Here is a 23,684-nt window from a genome sequence, read left to right on the forward strand (position 1 = left end):
AAAACATAAGGTGTTGTTTCTCACCAGAAAACAAATGAGAAATGGAAGAATGGGTGACATTCTTTGTTCTGTTATGATCGAAATTTGTGACCATTGGCAATAATCCTAACATAACTAGCTCAATAATCCTATAATTTTATCATCAGAAACTTCAGCTAGTTTTACAATACTGTAAAACTAGAAACAACACCTGAGGCTAGATCAAGAAGGATCGGAAAAAACATTTCAGGACTCTGGACTTTAATGTAGAGACAAAGAGAAATCACTGGGGCTTTTCAGCACAAGGCAACAGGAATAGACTTGAATTGAAAGATCCCTTTAGCAGCTTTGTGGAGAATAGAGGGAGAAAGCCAGTAGCAGTTCAGAGCAACCAAATAGAAGAAGGAGTCTGGGTAAACACATGGTGCCCTCAAAGCAACATGTGCGTGGGGGAATGGTACAGCTCCATACATGGGTCTGGAATTGATGAGCACTTTTATAAAGGTTAAGATTTGAGTGTGAAGTCAAGGAAATGGATGAGATGATGGTAGGAGTGAGTAGAGCGTCAGCAATGTAAAGATCCTAGAAAAGAAACCTTAAAGTATTACAACCTTTATTAGTCAGCAAGAGAAAGAGAAGCTGACAAATTAGAGAGAAATTGGAGAAGCTGGATGGAAGAAATCTAACATGGTGTTTCACTGAAATTAAGGGCTATAAGCCTTCCAAGAACTCAAGAAAGGGTATCATTGCTATGTGCTGCTGAATGATCAAATACAATCAGGACTGATAAGCATCGATTATATTTGGCAATATCACAAGGGCAATGATTAAGAGGTAAATCAGGGAATGGTAGCTTTAACTGTTTAGTTTTGAGAACTTGGAATTTTTCTTGACTTTTATTTTCTCTGTAAAGTTAGCACAGGTTGTCTATTAAGAAAGTAGAAGGAAGTGTAAGATTTGAAGCTATGGGAGTTTAGCCAAGAGATTATAATGGCAGCACTCCAAATTGAACATGGCAGACCGTATATACTTGTTTACATCTATTAGCTTTGAGATACCATGAAAATGACAGTAGCAAGAATTTTCATAAAGGCATACCTCTATAAAGGCAAAGAGAACCTGAGGGGAGAGGTAAGAAATACTCCTAGTAAAGGTTTGAAATATTTTTGGGAGAGATGAAAATGAAAAATATTGAAAAGATGAGTTACATACATTGGTCGGTGTTGTAAAACTAGCTGAAGTTTCTGATGATAAAATTATAGGATTATTGAGCTAGTTATGTTAGGAGTATTGCCAATGGTCACAAATCTAGATCATAACAGAACAAAGAATGTCACCCATTCTTCCATTTCTCATTTATTTTCTGGCCAGAAAGACCTAGTTTTTTTTTTTAAATTAATTAATTAATTTTTTTTTTTTTTTTTGAGACAGAGTCTCGCTCTGTCGCCCAGGCTGGAGTGCAGTGGCGTGACCTCAGCTCACTGCAAACTCCACCTCCCAGGTTCACCCCATTCTCCTGCTTCAGCCACCTGAGTAGCTGGGACTGCACAGAAAGACCTAGTTTTAAATCCTATGTCTACCATCCAATATTTTTGGGACCTTGGAAAATTAGTGTATTTATTCATGTTTTTATTTTTTAAATTTATTTTCTTATTTTTCAATTTTATGAGTACACAGTAGGTGTATATATTTATGGGGCACATGTGATGTTTTGATACAGGGATGCAATGTGTAATAATCACATCAAGGTAACTGGGGTATTCATCACCTCAAGTATTTATCATTTCTTTGTGTTGGGAACATTCCAATTTCACTCTTTTGGTTATTTTGAAATGTAGAATAAATCATTATTGACTGTAGTCACCCTGTTGTGCTATCAAATATTAGATCTTACTCATTCTACCTTACTATATTTTTGTACCCATTAACCATCTCTACTCTCCCTTGCCCCCTGCAACCCTTACCAGACTATCATTTTCTTTGTAGTACCTACATCACTTCTCAGCTTAGGTGTAAGCAAAAAGAAAATACTGGTGTTTAGCTGGATAGATGCTAACAGAGTATAAAAACTAAGGAGTTTTGATAAGACAGTGGTTGGAATGATGGATAAGATAATCAAAGCTGTATAGAAAAGGAATTTAAGAAATGGTATAATTATATTCTGTAGCAGAGACAGCTTCCAAACTGCAAGTATAGACTGTTGAAACTAATGGTAGCACTTCAAATTGAACATGGCAGACCAAATATACTTGTTTACCTCTGTTCTCTTTGAGATACCATGAAAATGACAGCAGCAAGAATTTTCATAAAGGCATAAGACTAGAAAGGCAAAGAGAACCTCAGAGAAGAGGTGAGCAATACATTTTGGAAAGCTGGAAAGATTGTAAGATTGAGTGGTAACTTGGCAGACTGAGGAAATTGCAATTATGTCAGCCCCAGGGACAGTGCAAAATCAGGCTGATTCAGGAACTCTGCGAGACTCAGAATTTGGATGTGCAAAGTACTTCTGAAAGTAGGACTTTAAATAGATCAGAAAAGAGGAATATTGGTTAAAATTTATCTATGTGCTTATGTCATTATCTATATGGATACTGTTTATAGACTGTATCTCTAGACTCCCTACTTTCTGTGATAAGAACATTGTCACTCTATCCTTTCTGATACCTGTACTTCCTCACTTTTACTTTTCCACATTTCACACTTGTGTATTTATATGTTACCTTTACTTATTTATTTATTTATTTATTTTGAGACGGAGTCTCGCTCTGTTGCCCAGTCTAGAGTGCAGTGGCACGATCTCGGCTCACCAACCTCCACCTCCCTGGTTCAAGTGATTATCCTGCCTCAGCCTCCTGAGTAGCTGGGATCACAGGCACCCGCCACCATGCCTGGCTAATTTTTTTGTATTTTTAGTAGATACAGGGTTTTGCCATGTTGGCCAGGCTGATCTCGAACTCCTGACCTTAGGTGATCCATCCACCTCAGCCTCTCAAAGTGCTGGGATTACAGGCGTGAGCCACTGCACCCGGCCTTACCTTTATTTTTATATTAAAATTCCACACATTTGATCTGTTAAAAGAAAACTTCGGGCAAATTAAACTTGACAAATTGAACAAAAAACAAACAAACAAACAAAACAAAACAAAACAAAAAAACAAAGAAACGATTCACAAATCGAGCAGTCTCCAGAATCACAGCAGATTCAGAGATACTCCAGGGTTTCCTTGTGGTCAGAATAAATTTATAGACAAAAGAAATAAATGGATGTACAGGAATCAGAAGTGAGGTATAGAAACACCTGGATTGGTTACAAGTTAGTGTTTGTCTTATTTGAACACAGTTTGAACACTCAGAAGTCTATGAGTGGTTGCAGTATGGCCCCTGGGATTGGCCAACACTCAGCTATCATTACACGCACATACTCCTAAGTTGGGTTTTCAATATTGTCTGTCTATTAAGCTAGCCTACGTTTGGCCCACAAGGACTCAAATATGGAAGTACGGAGTCTTTCTCAGATCATATTTAGTTCGTTTTGACAGTACTTTTATATTACATTTTGACATATAGCATAGTGATTCTGAATGATTTTATAACTCTTCAGAGCTTGGAACCAAATGAAAGAAAGAGGGAGAGAGAGAGAGAAAGAGAGGAGGATTACATGTCTGCTTTACTGCTAATAAAAGCTGAACTGGAAAATAGGAGGCCAATACTAATTAAATTAGCACAGACTGACCAGAACATGGCAGACCTTCCCTGAAAGGACAGAAACTGCTTCAACATGAGAAAATTGCATAGAGAGAGAGAAAGAGCAGACCAAGATGTACCTTCTTAGAAAGTGGAAAGGTGGGGGTATAGGAGAAAGAAAAAAATACTGGGATAAGCATTAGCAATTTCTTTTCTCTTAGGCTCACCTAACAGATAAGTTACAGAGCAGTCAAGAATCTTAGAGTAAATCTTGGAGTGTTTCTTCCTTATTTTTCCTCTTAAAAAGTCAAATGAAAATTCCCATCACCCTATGGCAATGTTAGGAGTAAGAATAAATGTCCTCTAAATAATTATAAAGATCAATGATGTTTATATACTGCAGCCACTTAAATATTGTTTATTGCAGGGTGAAGTAGTGTGAATGTATTTCTTTTCTTTCTGCCTTTATCATTTTATTTTTCTATTTCTTCTTATTCAGTTTTTTTTTTTTTAGCGTTCTCAGATTCAAACTGACTGATTTCAAATCCAAGTTTCTCTGCTTCCCAGTTGTATGAATTCACTTTCCTGATCTAAAAAAATAGTGATACTAACAGTACATTCTTCATAGGATTATTGTTCTGAGTAAATAAGTTAATGCACGCAAAATGTCTACAACTGTGCCTAACATATAGTAAAGTATTTTCTACGAAAGTATTTGCCATATTTTTTCTTTTCTTTTTTTTAATTTTTTTTTTTGAAATTTTGAGATGGGAGTTTAGCTCTTGTTGCCCAGGCTGGAGTGCAATGGCATGATCTCGGCTCACCACAACCTCCACCTCCCTGGTTCAAGCGATTCTCCTGCCTCAGCCTCCCGAATAGCTGGGATTATAGGCATGCGCCACCACACCCGGATAATTTTGTATTTTTAATAGAGACAGGGTTTCTCCATGTTGGTCAGGCTGGTCTTGAACTCCCCACCTCAGGTGATCCGCCCGCCTCAGCCTCCCAAAGTGCTGGGATTACATGCTTGAGCCACTGAGCCCGGCCTATATTCTTTTCTTTATTACAGTGTTTTATGTCCTTCAAGTTTCTCAAATAATATTATCTAAGTAATAGAAATATAAATAAAAGTTTTTCCCAACGATTTCTTATGGAATCTTTTATCCTTCTGCCCAAAACTGCAGATTGTTTTAAATGCCTGCAGACCGGTAGCCATTCTGGGTTTACTCTGTTGGGATTTGTACATTGGGCCCTCCATGGTCTTTTTCTTTATAATCTTCGTTGTATTAAAGTACATATTTAATGATACCAGGAGGTAGGTGTGTAAGATAAATGTTTGGAGACTTTGCAGGTAGAAAAAGTCCTTATTTTCTTCTCAGTTTGGATTTCTCATGTACTATAGATTTTCTATTATTTTCTCTCTGATTCTTTTTTTTTTTTTTTGAGAAGGAGTCTTGCTCTGTCACCCAGGCTGGAGTGCAGTGGCACAATCTCGGCTCACTGCAAGCTCTGCCTCCCGGGTTCACGCCATTCTCCTGCCTCAGCCTCCCGAGTAGCTGGGACTACAGGCACCTGCCACCACGCCCGGCTAATTTTTTGTATTTTTAGTAGAGACGGGGTTTCACTGTGTTAGCCAGGATGGTCTCGATCTCCTGACCTCGAGATCCACCCGCCTCGGCCTCTCAAAGTGCTGGGATTACAGGTGCCCTCTGATTTTTAAAGGTATAGCTTTCTTCCGACAGAGATGAGTGGTCTGTTTGCAATCTATTTTTTTTCTTTTCTCTCTAGAATCTTTTATAAATCTTCTTTTTATCACTGGTAATATAAAATTTCTGGGTGTGGGTAACTAATTTTTTATTCATCCTACTCAACAATTTGTCGAATCCTTTTTTTTCACCTCTCTTAAACTTTAGTAAATTATCTTCTGTTATACCCCACCTTCATTTTCTGTTCTTTTTTTTCCTTGAACTCCTGTTAGCTGATATCTCAATTAAAATATTTTATATGTGAAAATATATATAAGAAATATATTGTTTATATTAGAAAGATATATTGCTTATATTAAGCAATTGTTGCGTATAGCATAATGCTTAAATTAAGGGGATTTCTTCAGCTCTATCCTCTAACATGCTTGTGAGTAGTTTCTTTTTTTATTTTAGCAATTTTATCTTTCATTTTTGTAGGGATTTTTCTTGGTCCCCAAATGTACTTCTTGTAGTATCACGTTTACAAATTAATTTTCCTCAAAGTTCTATTTGTTGAATTATGTGTATCTCCTCCAGTCAATGGTTTTTTTTTGTTTGTTTGTTTAGATCATCCTTTTCCATGATGCAAGCTTTCCTGAAATATCTAGCAATTCCTGGTCATGCCTCCATATATAATATAAGGAAAAGCAAAGGATGATTGTAGTTCATGTTTGTGTGGACAGAATTTTCAACAGACTGCCTTCACTTTGGATAAAGCAGGATATTTTACTGAGGCGATTAAGTGCAAAAATTTAGAACACTTTATTCTGGGATTTTAAAATTGCCCTAGCTTTCTCCATATAGTTTGTTCCAGTTTTGATTTTAAAAAATATGATAATCATTGTTTCAGCAGAGACTTAAATTTCTATGGCTTTCATTTTTCTCCAGAGTCTAGGAGACTGGTGGCATCATTGTCTCTTTTTTGTTTAAAGTTTCAAGCTTTTCTAAGCCGTGGCCTGTGGCCTGCATGCGGCCCAGGATGGCTTTGAATGTGGCCCAACATAAACTAGCGAATTTTCTGAAAATATTACAAGATTTATGCATGGGTCTTTTTTTTTTTTTTTTTTCCTCATCAGCTATCATTAGTGTATTTTATGTGTGGCACAAAACAATTCTTCTTCCAGTGTGGTCCAGAGAAGCAAAAAGATTGGACACACTTCAAATTAAACCTTCAGATAATACCTCTCTTTTCATCTCTGTTCCTCACTCTTAACTTTCTGTTTTTGCTTTTGTAGTTTTCCTGAATGTGTGCTGGGTGAACTGACTGCCCACCAGAATTCTAGATGTTTTCTCAAGTGTACTTCACCAGAATTTGTGAAATCTCTTCTCTATTAATGACTTTCATTCTATTTTCTTTATTGTAGGGTCATATTGTTGTTTGTATATTTCTTTATAATAACTTTATTACCTCACAAGAAATACAGTGTGAAGATATGTCCTCAGTCTGCCATCTTGACCCAGGCCCAAGTTTAGTTTTAAAATGCTCAGGGGAACATGGAACATATATTAGGGTATAGGAAGGATAGAGAGTCGAAACTAGTTACACACCTCATTTAGGTGAAATGATAGTATCTTGAATTAGACTGGCTCCTGTGAAGTTAGGAAAATGCAGACGAACTCAACAGTATTTTGGAAGTGAAATTAACATGACACTATTTATTTTGTGGTAAATAAATTCACATTTATATAGTTTAGATTTTTTTCATCGTTTCAATAGTTCTCCAACTTTTATTTTAGAGTGAATAGGTGATTCTAATCTTTTAAATCTCACTTTATAAAGAACTAGTAATTATGTCTTTTATTATTTTTGTTAAAAATCTATTATTCCTTTCAAACTCTATTATATTTCTTAAGAATTGTAATCTTAAATTCACATAGTGTTTGAGGCATTGAGATATACTACATTTGAAAATTATAAATATGTCAGTCTCTATTACCTATACTAGTCTGTAACTAGAGGTAATTCCTGAACCAATCTAGGCCAGGTCAAGGTAATGTAAGAAGTGTCAGTCACAATGGGGCTTGGAATACTCTTGGCATGTATTTCATTATTCAGATTCAAATTTATATAGCTGTGATTCACATTCCCTAAATCCTTGCTTGTTAAATACCAAAAATATAAATATTCCTTGGAAATATATATGCTTATAAGATAAGGCCAACAAAAGATTTTATAAATACCTCAAATTTGTCTTTACAACCTTGATGAGAACGCATCAGTCCTAGTGATCTGTAATGTGTCACCTCAGAGTATATCAAGTATCAATTTTGCACATTAGGCCTATACTAAACAAATCTTGACAACCTTCTAAAGGGCTCTTCCTGAGTGGAAAGCCTCCACAGATCATATTTTTGCATGAGATTTACAGATAACAACAATAGGGAAGTAATCCAAAATGATAATTTTTGAAAGGATTGAAGACCAAAAGTAGGCCTGATAACAATTATTAAAGGAAAATATCTCCTTTTATTACTTTAGTTTATTAAATGTTGTTGTATTTGACCCATCCATATGTGAGTTCCACTTTTATAAAGAAACTCTTAGAGACAGGATTTAAGTCCTGTTAGAGATAGATGTATTCATAAGATTAGCATTGATAGAAGAAAATTGAAGCCAGAGATATAAGAGAAGTGATTCATAAGCCAGCTGCTCATTAGAACACCTTCAGAGTTTCTAATCTTGGACATCAGTTTCAAGGAAGAAGTGGTTCTCAAAAACTCCCAGGTGGAAAGTCCATAGATGTTTTGAATAAGGTTAAATTTCAAGGCTTGGATAAAACACATTTTAGGATGTGAAAAAATGGGATTGGTATTACGTTTGCTGATGATCTTTGCGAAGCTGTGAAAAAGTAGAACAGGACTTTAGAAAATTCCAAGGGGAACGAAGCGTAGAAGAATGTACTGGATATTGTTGTTTGCCGAGTTTTAGTATAAATTATTCAAGTAAAATTTATATAGATATAGAAAAGAAAGAAGTAGTCAATAAGAACCAGAAAGTTTCACTAAAACTTAGATTCATTTTCTTTGATTGTGTGTGTATGTGTACATGAAAATTACATTCCCTGATTTCATCAAGTCAGTTGACAGATTTTAGCACTTATGTACACTTATAACCAGTTAATTCACACTTTAATACTGTTGACTAATGAACTGATATCAAAAGAGATAAAGGCGCTTAGTTATATTTAACAAAACCTTTATCAGTGACCTCAGAAAAGATGTAAAATTCATAGTTTTTATATTCTAAATGTCAAAGTTCAATGAAGATAATAGATAGTTGTAGAATAATGATAAAAAATTAGCGATACACTAAATCTTAAAAGCACAAATTTAATATGATAATGTTAGGTTCTTCTCTTGGGTCTAATAATACAGTTTTTAAAAAAGCAATGTAGATGTAAAGAATTGCAATGAGTTTAACAGAAGTGTATGTGGGAAGATAATTAAATGCCCAATTTCAGCATTTTAGCTCATAACCTTCAGTAGTAGGGCACAGATGACAATTATATGTGGGGTTCCACCATTAAGTATAGAAATATGGAACACGGAACAAGGGTGGAAGGCAAACTTGAAGTATTCTTTCCATGTCAGGCTTTATGTAATATGTTCTCTTCTGGATTAAGAGGAACTCTTCATATTTACATTTATTTCTGAAAAGAGTAAATAAGTTGTTGATAGAAGTAGAAAAATTCAGATTCAGAATCATTTTGAGAAATATTTGACTCCTTTAGAGGTTCATGAGTTATATAACTAAATTGCTTTGCATCATTTTCAGGGATGATTAGAAATCTGGGCTGTTTAGTATAAGCAACATTTGGTTTAGTAGAGAGCATGGTAGAAGTCTAAAAATGTTTTCTTGAATAATTTTTATGTATATAACTCCTTTCAGCATCACTGTAGTCAATGACTTTAAATTAAGGGGAAGACCTACTTAACAGGAGAGAGAATTTGGGTCCATGCAAGGAAGAATTTTTCTAACAGTCAATTATTTAAAATTAATTAATAATTAACTTATATATATATATATATATATATTTGGAGAGACACAGTCTTGCTCTGTCGCCCAGGCTGGAGTGCAATGGCACGATCTCAGCTCACTGCAACCTCTGCCTCCCAGGTTCAAGCAATTCTCTTGCCTCAACCTCCCGAGTAGCTGGGATTACAGGTGCACGCACCATGTCTGGCTAATTTTTTAATTTTTTTGGTAGAAATGGGGTTTCACCATGTTGGCCAGGCTGGTCTCAAACTCCTTACCTTGTGATCTGCCTGCCTTGGCCTCCCAAAGTGCTGGGATTACAGGTGTGAGCCACCACACCCAGCCCAGTCAATTGTTTTAAATACATAAATGGAGATCTTAGCAAGCAGAGTTTTTTTATTTTTTATTTTTTATTTTATTTTTTTTTAGTCACTAATGTTCTAAAATATAGGTTGAACTCCTAGTTAAAGATGTCATAGATTTGGAGGTAATTCTAGGTTTAGTTGCTGCTTGTAATATAAACTTTCCAAAGATACTCAATACGGAGATACCATACTTTAGTCAGGTATTACCCTTTTTCCTCTGTTTCAATATTATGTCCAAAAAAACAAAACAAAAAAAAAGTTTGAGTAGTTTCTATATTCAATAAGCTTATATGTTACATTTCACTATCTCCTTTTTATAGATTACAAAACTCAGTTTAATAAAATTAAGTGTGTAGTCCACATTCACACAGTTAGTACATGAAAAAGAAAAGATTTGAGCAGGTTTTTCTGGCTTCCAAGCGCATGCTTTTCCCACTAGACAACACTGTCTTACCTCACGATAAATTCCCCACCTCCCTATACTGATAGAGATTCTTAAAAACAAAACGAAACAAAACAAAAACCAAACAAAAACAACACAGCTCTAGAACTATCTCTATCTTACATTTCCTTTCAAAATATATCCAACTGTTTGTTTGTTTGTTTGTTTGTTTTTGAGGCGGAGTTTTGCCCTCTCACCAAACTGGAGTGCAGTGGCATGATCTCGGGCTCACTGCAACCTCTGACGCCTGAGTTCAAGCGATTCTCCTGCCTCAGCCTCCCAAATAGCTGGGGCTGCAGGCACACACCACCATGCCCCGCTAATTTTCGTAGTTTTAGCAGAGACGAGGTTTCACTATGTTGGCCAGGAAGGTCTCGATCACTTGACCTCGTGATCCGCCTGCCTCGGCTTCCCAAAGTGCTGGGATTACAGGCGTGAGCCACCGCACCCGGCCCAACTATTTTTTAATTTATATAAATGCAATCTGTATGATAAGTAAATGGACTATAGAGTCAGCTAGATGGGACCAAAAATAGAAGAGCAGAAGAGAAAGAGTGATCTAGAGTGTATAGAGACAGAAGAACAATTGTGCTACCTTTATATATGCTGAGTTAGTGGGGCTGAGTGGGACATTCAGATGGAAAATTATTCATGAAGTGTTAAAAAATACACAAATGAGGCTTAAAATAGAGTTGAAAACAGCAGATTTGGGAACCTCTATGTTCAGGGTACACATCTGCAATTAGCAAGCAGATTATAGGAAAACAAAAATAATAGGAGAAAATGAACAAGATATTTACTCAGAAACTAAGAGGTAAATCACATTGAGTAATGCTATGGAAAGGTCAAGAAAGAGAGATTGAGAAAAAGCCCTCTCAATAACCCTTTTAAAAGTTAATTGAGGGAAAAATAAAGCAAAACTGCTTATCACTTAGAGACTTTTTAGGTTGATGCCTTCATTTTTTTCCCTCTGAATGACTTTTCAAAAAGTAATTGTAATCATATTTAACATATAATTTTAGTGTTCTAATTTTCCCTAAATATTGTATAGTACGTAGTTTATATAAACAAATTTCCTAAATGCATACATAATAGCAGCATAATATTTCATTGAATGAATAAATCATACTTGAAGACTCCTGAAAATAAACAATTGATGGACTTTCAATTTTGGTTATAATTGCTGTTTCAATACTTGTTTTGGTATATGCTGGTTTTGTCTATTGAAGATTATTCCTTCAGGAAAAAATTCTAATTGAGTCTTATTTCAAGAAATATTTAACTCCATTAGAGGTTCATGATTTCTATCACTAAAATGCTTTGCAAATAGATTACATCACTTACAGTGCTTTGAGCAATGTGCATTGTTACATCTTTAATAATACTTTTACAACTGTAGTGTGTCTTACTATTTTAAAATCTTTTTAAAGTTATGCATTGAACACTTCTTTAATTGGGAATGGAGAAAAGAGAAGTACACTACAGACCCTTTAAATTGGCTACCACAAATTTTTTTTTTTTTTTTTTTTTGAAACGGAGTCTCGCTCTTGTCGCTCTGTTGCCAGGCTGTAGTGCAGTGGTGCAGTCTTGGCTCACTGCAACCTCCAACTCCCTGGTTCAAGCGATTCTCCTGCCTCAGCCTCTCGAGTAGCTGGGATTACAGGCATGCGCCACCATGCCCAGCTAATTTTTTTATTTTCATAGAGACAGGGTTTCACCATGTTGGCCAAGATGGTCTCCATCTTTTGACCTCGTGATCTGCCTTGGCCTCCCAAAGTGCTGTGATTACAGGCATAAGCCACCGCGCCCGGCTAATTGTTAGGACTTTTACAGAAGTTAGACTCAAAGTATGTAATTAATAGGAAAAGAAATGTGGACTATAAACACTTCATTTTAATATCTAATAAATTATGTCCCCTTCTCCTGCCCTCTGCATCTATTGTATACTTATTTAAAGTTGTATTTTGTTTTATGCCTCAAGTAATTGCTGCAGGAAAATACATACCTTTGGAAATTTAGGTCAACTTACTGGTAAGTTATGTTTTAGGAAATGGAGGTGAGATCTTAAAGTTAATAACAGTTGTGTAGGCTACAAACAGACCCAAGTATTAACATGTGGGGAAGGATTTGTAAATCACTATACAAATTTGGTATAGCTTACAGAAACATAAGTTGGTATTCATCTATTAGTTGCTATTATGAATAAAAAAGACAATAAGATTCACAAACAGGAAAAATTAAAGAAAAAAGGAGATGAATACTGAAGAAGGGAAAGCAATTTTAGGTCATAGATATTAGCAACTCATGTGACTCCACTATCCTAATCTGAGATGTATGTATTTATTGTCTAAGCAAACTCAAAGTCACAGATTAAACGTTAATTATTGATGCTTTGCTTTGGGACCACACTATTGAAATAATATTGGTATTGTGTTGGAGGCAAAATATAGGCTCAATAATCACCTAAAAACAATCCTGACAGTGATAAAATATTGTTCAGCACTGACATTTTCCTTAAGGTGTTGATTTTCCCCATTCAAATTCCTAAAAATGTGTGAGACTGAACAAAACTAATATATTTATGGGTGATTTTACTCAGACATCTTCCATGGAATCTGTTGACAAGAAAAATAGCTTAATAAAATAAAGGGAGGAAGGAAAAGACTGAGGGAGAAAGATATTAAGTGAAAATAAATCCTAAAAGATTAATCAACGGTTGGATCTAGAAATTTAACTGAAGCTTTTAAATTAGACTTCCTTTAAGCCACTGTCAAACAAAAATGATCATATATAGTATATTGCTTTAATACCAGATGGGCATAAAGTGTTTTTTATGTAGTGTTTATGCTATTAGTTTCTATTAATTATCATCTCACATATACTTTATTTTCTCAGTATAAAAGGTCTTAGGTATTTGTCTTGCACTGTTGAATTTTATACTGACTCTTTTTATTTTCCTATTCATAATATCAATAGAGATAATTCATTCCGTAATATATATATGTATATATTTACACACACATATATATACACACACTATATATATATTCTCTAGCTAATGAATGTATGTGTATACATATTTTATATATAATTTTCTTTAAATTAGCCTACTAGCACATTTTGAGGAGAAATTAACAAACAAATAAAACTAAAATTTTGCATATGAGGCATTGTACTATATTAATAACTGACATTTGTAAAACAAACATGAATTCTTTACCTTTGGAAGCTTGAGTTTCAGTGAAGAATATTTTCCATGGCAGAATTTTTACATACATTACAGATTATTTAAAGTTATTATTCCCAGCACTTTGGGAGGCCGAGGCGGGCAGATCACGAGGTCAGGAGATCAAGACCATCCTGGCTAACGCGGTGAAACCCAGTCTCTACTAAAAATACAAAAAATTAACCGGGCGTGGTGGCGGACGCCTGTCGTTCCAGCTACTGGGAAGGCTGAGGCAGCAGAATGGCGTGATCCCAGGAGGCGGAGCTTGCAGTGAGCCGAGACCGCGCCACTGCACTCCAGCCTGGGTGACAGAGTGAGACTCCTCTCAAAAAAAAAAAAAAAAAATTATTAATTTTTAATCCATTCTTTAATTCCATAAACATATACTAGAAATAATATACTATGTGCTAGAACTGAGCTAAGAAACCAAAGTGAAATAAGATGCTATTTCTGTACTCAAGAAACTTAAGAAATTTGTTTTTATCAAAATAACCAAGGAGGGGTTTGCGAGGAGTTTGCGAGGAGTTTGGAGGCATGTGAGATCCTGATCAGCACAGGACCAGATAAATTGAGATACTTTTCCAGGTCCATTTTTCCCACTCCAAGGCATCCCTTCCTATTTAAACGTCCACTGCGCCCTCCTTGCCACATTGTTTCATGCAAAGCCTAATTTTTTGGAAAGACTAGATATTAATAATAAATTCCTTAGAATGGATTGATATCATTATATTACTTCTTTAACTTGAAACGTGGTATCCTAAAAAAGTAATATACTGATGTCAATCTAGGCATTAATCACTATTAGAAAAATGGCCATTGTAATGATGTAGTAAGCTTTAGGACTGGCCTAAAATTGCATCACCTCTAGCGTTTGTAAACACAGCAAAGTAGGAGTGGGCATGTATTTATTTCCTGCCTCTTACCCATTCCTTAAATTATTTTATATCCTGAGTCCTGGCCTACCTCCAGTTTCCCAATTAGTATCAGATTTAGAAAAGACAGCAAGATACACACACACACACGAGTTTCTTAGAAATTGGGGCAAAGAGTCAAATGCCCAATGCCTCCATACTTCAATATTTTAAATTAACTCTTAAAAATTATAGTGGCTGGGTAAACTGTATTCTTTCATGTTTTTCCTCTGATCATGGAAAGAAAATCTAAGATGAATTCTATTTGTATGAAATTATCCGACTTTTAATTTGATTCTTCCACTGATAAGGTTGACTGCATAGTCGATTCAAATGAAGAAAGTGCTACCAACAGCCATCAAGATGAGCAAAAGACCTAGCTCAAATGAAGGAGCTCCCAGTGGCCAAATCTGGAACAATTTAAGGGAAGAAAAGAAAAGATAGTTTTATTATATTTTTATTGTGGCCGTAACAGAAGAGTATGAACCTACTGACTTAAAGCAAATTTATTATCTTATAATAATGTAAGTCAGAAGTCTGACACAGCTACATCACGCATGCCTTTCTAAAGGCTCTAAGGAAGAATTCATTTCTTTGCTCTTTTATGTTGTTGTTGTTGATGAAAAAATTTGGTTCCTTGACACTGAAAGGCCAGGGACCCTATTTTCTTGCTGGTTATCAGTCAGTGGCTGATCTGAGCCTCTGGAGGCCAGGCCATTACTTGGCTTCAGCTCCCTTCCTTTATCTTCAAAAGCAGCAATAACAGGTCAAGTCCTCAGGTTGTATCCCTGTGACCCATCCTTCATTTTTTATTTTCCACTTTTAGGGACTCCTGTGATTAGACCGTGTCTATTAGATAGCCCTAAACAATCTCCCTATCTCAAGATCTGTCCTTCCCTAAGTTCCATTTGCAAAGTACCTCTTTTTAAAAAAAAACGTATGAGACAACCGGTTCATAGATCACAGGTGAAACCCCGTCTCTACTAAAAATACAAAAATTATCCAGGTGTTGTTGCACACGCCTATAATCCCAGCTACTCGGGAGGCTGAGGCATGAGAATTCCTGGAGCCCTAGAGGTGGAAGTTGCAGTGAGCAGCGATCATACCACTGCCCTCCAGCCTGGGTGGCACAACAGGATTCTCTCTTTAAAAAAAAAAAAGAAAAAAAAAGTAATGGGGGAAACAGAAATATCACAGTAGTCATCGTTGCAAGCAAAATCAACTAATGAATGCTAAATTTAAGAGCCAAAATTTAAGAAAAAGATATTATTTGATATTAAATTATATTATTTGAATAATTTTAAAATAATCTTCCCCAGCATTTGTGTCGACTCCAAACAGAAAATGCTAACTTTATAGTGAAGAAACCTTGCAAACATCACCTTAACCAATGAATCAAGATTAACTTTCCAGCAATAAGATATATTTACAGCATGATGTGATGAGCTGAGAAGGGCACATCATTTCTGTCATGTTCCTGACAAAAGTGCATTACCTCATCCTGATCAGCAGAAGACATCAGACACACCAAAACTGAGGCAGTTGACCAGTATGCTTCAAAAGTGTCGAGTCCATGAAAGACAAGGAAAGACTAAAGATCTGTCACAGATTTGAAGAGACTAGTTAGGCATGAAACAGTACATTATAGGATTCCTGATTAGAACCTGAAACAATAAGAAAGCATTAGTGAAAAAATTGGTGTAATACCATCTGCTGTTTAGGTAACAGCATTGGGCCAATATTAGTTTTCTCGTTTTGAAAATTGAACCATTTTTAGGATTTTATAAGAGTAGGGAAAATAGGTAAAGGTGTTCTGAGATTTCTCTATGTACTAATTTTGCTACTCTTTCTTGTCTAAAATTATTTGGAAAAAAAAGTTAACAACAATAACAATCTGTGTAGGGTTATGGATAATTTAAGTTTTCTTATTTTTGTTTATCTGTATTTTTCTATCATGAGTAGGTCTGTATTACTTTTTACTTAATAAAGTGTTTAAAAGGCCAAAAAGGAAGCCTGGCTCAAGCAAGGATACATAATATTCTTGGCACAAATACATAAATATACCAGATTTCTAGGGGAGTTAGCTCATTAACGGATAATCCCCACAAAGTGCAGGGCTTCATGAAAGACATTTCCACCTTTCAGTTGATAGAGAAATATGTATTCATACCAAGATATACAAGGGTATCTTTTAAAGCTGTTTGGTATACTGAAAATAACACATGTAATCTATTACTTATTGGTTGTCAGTTGAACTTTTTCAAATTAGTTAACCTCTGGAGCACCATTTACTGATCAATTATTTAAAATGATCTTTGGTCATGGCTTTTGCAAGGATTAAATGACACAAATCTGGTAGTGCGCCCTGATAGTTGTAAAATGTTCTTTTACTCATCCATTACTGTTATTGTTTGTTATATTCAATTGACAAGTGAGCCACAGGCAGATAGGATTCCTTCTGATAACCGATCTGAAAAAGTTAGCTGAACTTCATGCGAAAACCTGTTTTACCCTCACTTAACTGAAATGTGGCTGCAGGGAAGGCTTTGGAGAAGAGAGAGATGAGTGAGCACTTTTCTGTTTTGAGCCTGCACTTAGGATGAAATATGTATGGAAATTAAGTTATTTTCAGTTCATCTTGAATTTTGTTGCTGTCCTCATACCTTCCCGACCTTCGTTTGCCCTGAGCTTTTTCAGTGCTGAGTGATGATCATGTAGGTAGAAATCATATGGAAAGCATGCCATGCGTGCAGTATGCACAGGGATGCAGGAATTTAATTTTCTTTCAGTGCAAAGCAGCCCTGACTGCTTAAGACTGATTTCCCTTTACAGCAAAATCTACAAAAGAGTATTGGGAGAAAAGTTTTCCACTTTAAATAAATTCTGCTGCTTGCGCTTTACGTGAGGAGATTTATGAAGTTCATTTAAAAAATTGGCTAAGTAAAGGGAGTTTTCCATCTGAAATGAAGACAAACTAAGGGAAAAACAACAAAATATATGGGGATCTGACTCATCCTAGCCCATTAGCTCGGCACTGGTGCACACATACATAATGTTAATGCAGGAGTACAGTTTTAAACCTGATTAGAGACTAGGAATTTAAAAAATAATCCAGTGAATCAACATTACAGTACACAACAAAGAATACTCTTGGGGCAGATGACAATGGAGAGAAGCAGAGCAGACTATCTTGTATTTAATCCCTAATTATCAGGGCAAGTGTTTTAAGGAAACAGATAAAAAATTAAAGCACGTATATAATGAGAAAATTACATAAAGCTGTGGCCTGGAAAAAAAAAAAAAAGCCTTTCATTTTTAACTTAATTCCTAGTTAGGAATAATCTAACAGTCTAATAAAAGCATTAATAGAAAGTTAACATAGAGAGCAAATTATTAATTTTTATTTACATTCTTATCATTAGATTTTAAATTTGTAGTTACAGAGTTCATAACACAGCCCCATTCCAGGAAAGTTAAGTCAAAACACGTTTATTAAAAAATTTTTATTTCTTTCTCTTTATTCCACAGTAGCTATAATAAGGCATTTCCTAACACAGAGGACAGAGAATGATGTAGTACCAATGGACACATCAGCCTAATATGATTAGCATTTCTTTGCAGGTAATTTTTTTTTCCTTGTAAGGGAAAAACATTCCCCATCCTTGTCACATTTCTCAATTTATATAGAGGAAAATGAGTCATTAGGGATGGGTAATTGTCTGTGGATGAGACAGTCCACTCATCTTGTAGTTGTATGCATTTTCTATTTCACATTCTACACATTGCTCTAAGTTACCATGCATTGCCTGAGAAATTAAATGTCTTTTTCGCACTGAAAAACAAATGCAGAACAGTTCATTTTCCTTTGCTGAGAGGCAGAGCTAGAACATAGGTATGCAAAGAATTATTCTTAATATAGATGAAAAATATTTCCCCAAAGCATTGAAAATTCCCTTTTAGTCTAAGCATAGTGGCTCTTAAAAGAGAGACTTGCACAATCGTTAACACCAATTTATGTAGGAGGCAATTTGAAAAGACTTAGAAAGCCTGGGAAGTTACAACTGTAACACATTTGTTCATTAGCTCTCAGTCTAACTACCACAAAGCCATTCACCCTCACCTTCCTGAATCAACGTTCATATTAAATGGAGAGTATCCTTCTGTGGACTCTGAGGAACTTGGTCTTGCCAAACCTTAGAGTGCGCAGAAGGAGCCCTACTGTTGAGGTCTAACATCTGATCTATCACCGAAGAGAGTCGTAAAGGTATTCAATATTAATGACTATAAAGACTGAATATAATAACTACAATTTTAAGTAGGATTTGAAGTTGTAAATGACAGAAGAACAGAAAATGATGTGTCCAATTGTAGTGATTACTACGACTCTAATTGGCAAAGTCATTGATAAAACAGGTCATTGTTTATGGAGCTCCTCTATGGAGAATTAAGGATAACTGAGTACTGTAGTTTATGAGCTAGGTGCAATTTGGGGAATAAAGAGATAGCATGAGTAGGTCTTTTCCGTAGCAGATTGCATTCAACAAGCTCAAAATTCTAGGTTATTATCTGGGAAAAAAAATCTTGAAAAAATATTCAAGTGATGCATGTTCATTAAATCTGAGTGTTGACAAAGTGCTCAATGCTTTAAAGGCTCCATTTATATTCTGCATCAATTTAGGTTATAAAATACTTGGCAGATAATAGTGGTGGTGGGGACCGGAGTGCTTACCACACCTGCTCAAGAGAGATCTGGAATGTATTAATTTAAACAATAAAGTAAAATTATTTAAATTGATCTTACCTCTCAAGATTGGTCTTTCAGTACAAAGAAACTTGCTATTTGAAATTGTTTCATATGAAAGGTGTACTTTCTGTGATGAATGACTGAATATGACATAAAAGTCCTCTACAGTGACAGTTAATTGTTGAAAATATTTCTCTCTTGTTCTTTTGGTATACTTCATTTGATGTTAATCATTTACATTCTCGGTATTTCCCATGAGAGTAATTGAATCATTTCTTGACTCAGTCTCAAATCAATTAAAATTAGATAGTAATTTATTTGAGAAATTATTATAAATACATTTTATATTCTTTCAAACTAACGAAATTGTACAATATTCTGTACATCGTTTTTGAACAAAGATTGACATTTTGACTTAAGTGAGTGACAGATGGATACTCTGATGGGTGATAAAACAGCTTTCAATTATTTGGAAGAAGAGCAAATTTGAGTTGCTCTTAATGCTCTGTCTCTTGTGTTCCGTCAGCACCCACCATATGAATAGGAACCAATGCCAATTTGGCATGCTGAATTGAGGTCCCCAGAGGTGCATTTTAGGAATAGTTGATATTGGTATCAGTATGTGTCAATCCATCTTAAACTGTGTTTCAAGCACTTTTGTAAACTAATGTTGTCAGTAAACCATATGTTTCCATATCTGAAGTCTATTATATAATAATAGAGCACATTTACTGGGTAGTTACTATGTGTTAGGCCCTATTCTATGTTCTTTTGATGGATCAGGTCATTTAATTCTCAAAATAACCCCATGAGAAGGAGCCTGTCATCCCTATTTTATAAATGAGGAAAGTGAGGCACACAAAGGTTAGGTAATTGTCAAAGCTGCACATCTAATTTAATTGTGAAGCTGAGGTTCAAGAATAACAATCTTGTCCCAGAGCTCAGGTTAGAAAAAAATAAAAGAATATAATTATTGTTTTTACATATTTATGAATATAATCTGCCAGTAGTAGCATTAGAGTTTTGCAAAATGTACATACAAAAACATTCAGGAAAACACATATAAAGATGACTTACTGGGGTCAACACTGACATTATTTATTTGTGACAATTTTCAGAGAGTACATTCTTATTTAAAATACAGTTGTAGGCCGGGTGCAGTGGCTCACGCCTGTAATCCCAGCACTTCGGAAGGCTGAGGCAGGCGGATCATCTGAGGTCATGAGTTCTAGACCAGCCTGGCCAACATGGCAAAACCCTGTCTCTAGTAAAAATACTAAAATTAGCCAGGCATGGTGGCACACACCTGTAATCCCAGCTACTTGGGAGGCTTTGACAGGAGAATTGCTTGAACCCAGGAGGCAGAGGTTACAGTGAGCCAAGATCATGTCACTGCACTCCAGCCTGGGTGACGGAGCAAGACTCCATCTCAAAAATAAATAAATGAAATACAATACAATACAATACAATACAATACAATACAATACAATACAATACAATACGTTATGATCCAGTAATTTCAGTCACTCAATTAAATCCAATGATTTTTAAATTTGATTACGTTATTATTATTTCATTAAACTTCAATCTCACTACTCAGGTGTTGAATTCGTCTGTTTTCATGCTGCTGATGAAGACATTCCCCGAGACTGGGCAATTTACAAAAAGACGGTTTAATGGAGAACTCACAGTTCCACATGGCTGGGGAAGCCTCACAATCTTGGCAGAGGGCAAGGAGGAGCAAGTCATGTCTTACCTGGATGGCGGCAGGGAAAGAGATCTTGTACAGGGAAACTCCTGTTCTTTTTGTTTGTTTGTTTTTGTTTGTTTTACTGTATGTTCTGGGGTACACGTGCACAACGTGCAGTTTTGTTACATAGGTATACACGTGCCATGGTGGTTTGCTGCACCAATCAACTCATCATCTACATTAGGTATTTCTCCTAATGCTATCCCTCCCCCAGCCCCCCACTCCCCAGCAGGCCCTGGTGTGTGATGCCCCCCCACCCCATGTCCATGTGTTCTCATTGTTCAACTCCTACTTACAAGTGAGAGCATGCAGTGTTTGTTTTTCCGTTCTTGTGTTAGTTTGCTGATAATGATGGTTTCCACCTTCATCGATGTCCTTGCAAAGGACGTGAACTCATCCTTTTTTATGGCTGAATAGTACTCCATGGTGTATATGTGCCACATTTTCTTTATCCAGTCTATCATTGGTGGGCATTTGGGTTGGTTCCAAGTCTTTGCTATTGTGAACAGTGCCGCAGTAAACACACGTATGCATGTGTCTTTATAGTAGAATGAATTATAATCCTTTGGGTGTATACTCAGTAATGGGATGGCTGGGTCAAATGGTATTTCTAGTTCTAGATCCTTGAGGAATCTCCACACTGTCTTCCACAGTGGTTGAACTAGTTTACAGTCCCACATTTTACAACAGTGTAAAAATGTTCCTGTTTCTCCACATCCTCTCCAGCATCTGTTGTTTCCTAACTTTTTAACGATTGCCATTCTAACTGGTGTGAGATGGTATCTCATTGTGGTTTTGATTTGCATTTCTCTAATGACCAGTGATGGTGAGCTTTTTTTCATATATTTGTTGGCCACATAAGTGTCTTCTTTTGAGAAGTGTTTGTTCATATCTTTTGCCCACTTTTTGATGGGGTTGTTTGTTTTTTTCTTTTAAATTTGTTTAAGTTCTTTGTAGATTCCCTGTAGAGGATGATGTTACTCCCCATACACCAGAGGGTTTACAACGTCCTATGATATTGTTTGTAATTTCCAGGAGTGGAAGAATGATGTTACTCCCCATATCCCAGGGGGTGTACACCCAAATACGATATTGTCCATAATATTTAGGTGGGGATAGGATAACGTTAATCTCCATATCCCAAAGGGTGTACACACCCCTGCATGTGTACACCTTCTTGCAATACTGTTCATAATATACAGGGAAAGAGAGGATGATGTTACTCCCCATATCGCAGGGGGTGTACACCCTCATGCGATATTGTCTGTGATAACCAGGGGGTGAGAGGATGATATTACTCTTCATATCACAGGGAATACACATTGCTACTGTGATATTGGATGTTGGGAGGGAGAGGATGATGTCACTCTCCATACCAAAGGGGGTATACACACTCCTGTGATACTGTTCATAATATTCATGGGGAAAGGAGATGATGTTACTACTCATATCGCCGGGCATGTACACCCCTCTGTGATATTGTTCATAATATTCAGAAGGAGAGAAAATGATCTTATTCCCGACATCGCAGGGGTTATGTACAGCCCTGCCATGTTGTTCCTAATATCTAGGGGGAAGAGGGTGATATTACTCTCCAAATCACAGGTGTCGTACAGCCCCTGTGATATTGTTCATAATGTCCAGTGGCGGAAAGGATATTACTCTCAATATTACGGGGGGGGGGGTGCAGGTACGCCATTATATTATACAGTTTGTAATCTGTAGGGGATGAGAGCATGATATTACTCCCAATATCACAGGGGGTGTACACCCGCCTCGAGATACTGTTCCTAATATCCAATGGGAGAGGCAATGATATTACTGTCAATATTGCAGGTGGTGTACACCTCTCCTGTGATATTGTTCCTAACATCCAGAGTGAAGGGGATGATATTGCTTCCAATATTGCAGGGGGTGTACACCCCTCCTGTGATATTGTTCCTAATATTCTGGGAGTGGGGAGAGGTTGATATTACTCCCAATATTGCAGGGGGTGTGCACACCACCGTGATATTGTTCCTAATATTCTGGAAAGGAGAGAATGATATTACTTCCAATATTGCAGGGGGGTGTACACCCCTCTTGTGATGTTGTCCCTAATACTCAGGGGGACAGAAGATGATATTACCCTCAGTATCGCAGGAGATATGCATTTCTTCGTGATATTGTTACTAATTACCATGGGGTGAGAGGATGATATTACTCCCAATGTTGCAAGGGGTGTACACTCCCCCATGATATTTTTCCTAATATCCAGAGGTGGATAGGATGATATTACTCCCAATATTGTAGGTGGTGTACACTCCTCTTGTGATACTGTTTCTAATATCCAAAAGGGGAGACGATGATATTACTGTCAATACCGCAGGGGGTGTACACACCCTCTGTGACCCTGTGATACTGTTCTTAATACCCAGGTTGGGAGAGGGTGATATTACGCCCAATATCGCAGAGGGGGTACACCCCGTTTGTGATATTGTTTCTAATACCCAGGGGGGGAGAGGATGTTATTAGTCCTAATATCGCAGGGGGTGTACATCCCCCTGAGATATTGTTCCTAATATCCAGTGGGAAAGAGGATGATATTACTCCCAATAGTGTAGGGAGTGTACAGCCTTCCTGTGGTATTGTTTCTAATATGCAGAGATAAATAGGATTATATTACTCCCAATAGCTCAGGGGGTGTACACACCCCCTGTGATATTGTTCCTAATATCCAGGGTGGGAGAGGAATGATATTTCTTCCAATATTGCAAAGGCTGTGCATTCCCACTGTGACATTGTTCCTAATATCCAGGTCAAGAGAGGACAATATTACTCCCAATATCTCAGGGAGTGTACACCACCTGCCCCCGCGTGATA

Source organism: Symphalangus syndactylus, chromosome 7 (genome assembly GCF_028878055.3).
Source record: "Symphalangus syndactylus isolate Jambi chromosome 7, NHGRI_mSymSyn1-v2.1_pri, whole genome shotgun sequence".
Lineage (NCBI taxonomy): Eukaryota > Metazoa > Chordata > Mammalia > Primates > Hylobatidae > Symphalangus > Symphalangus syndactylus.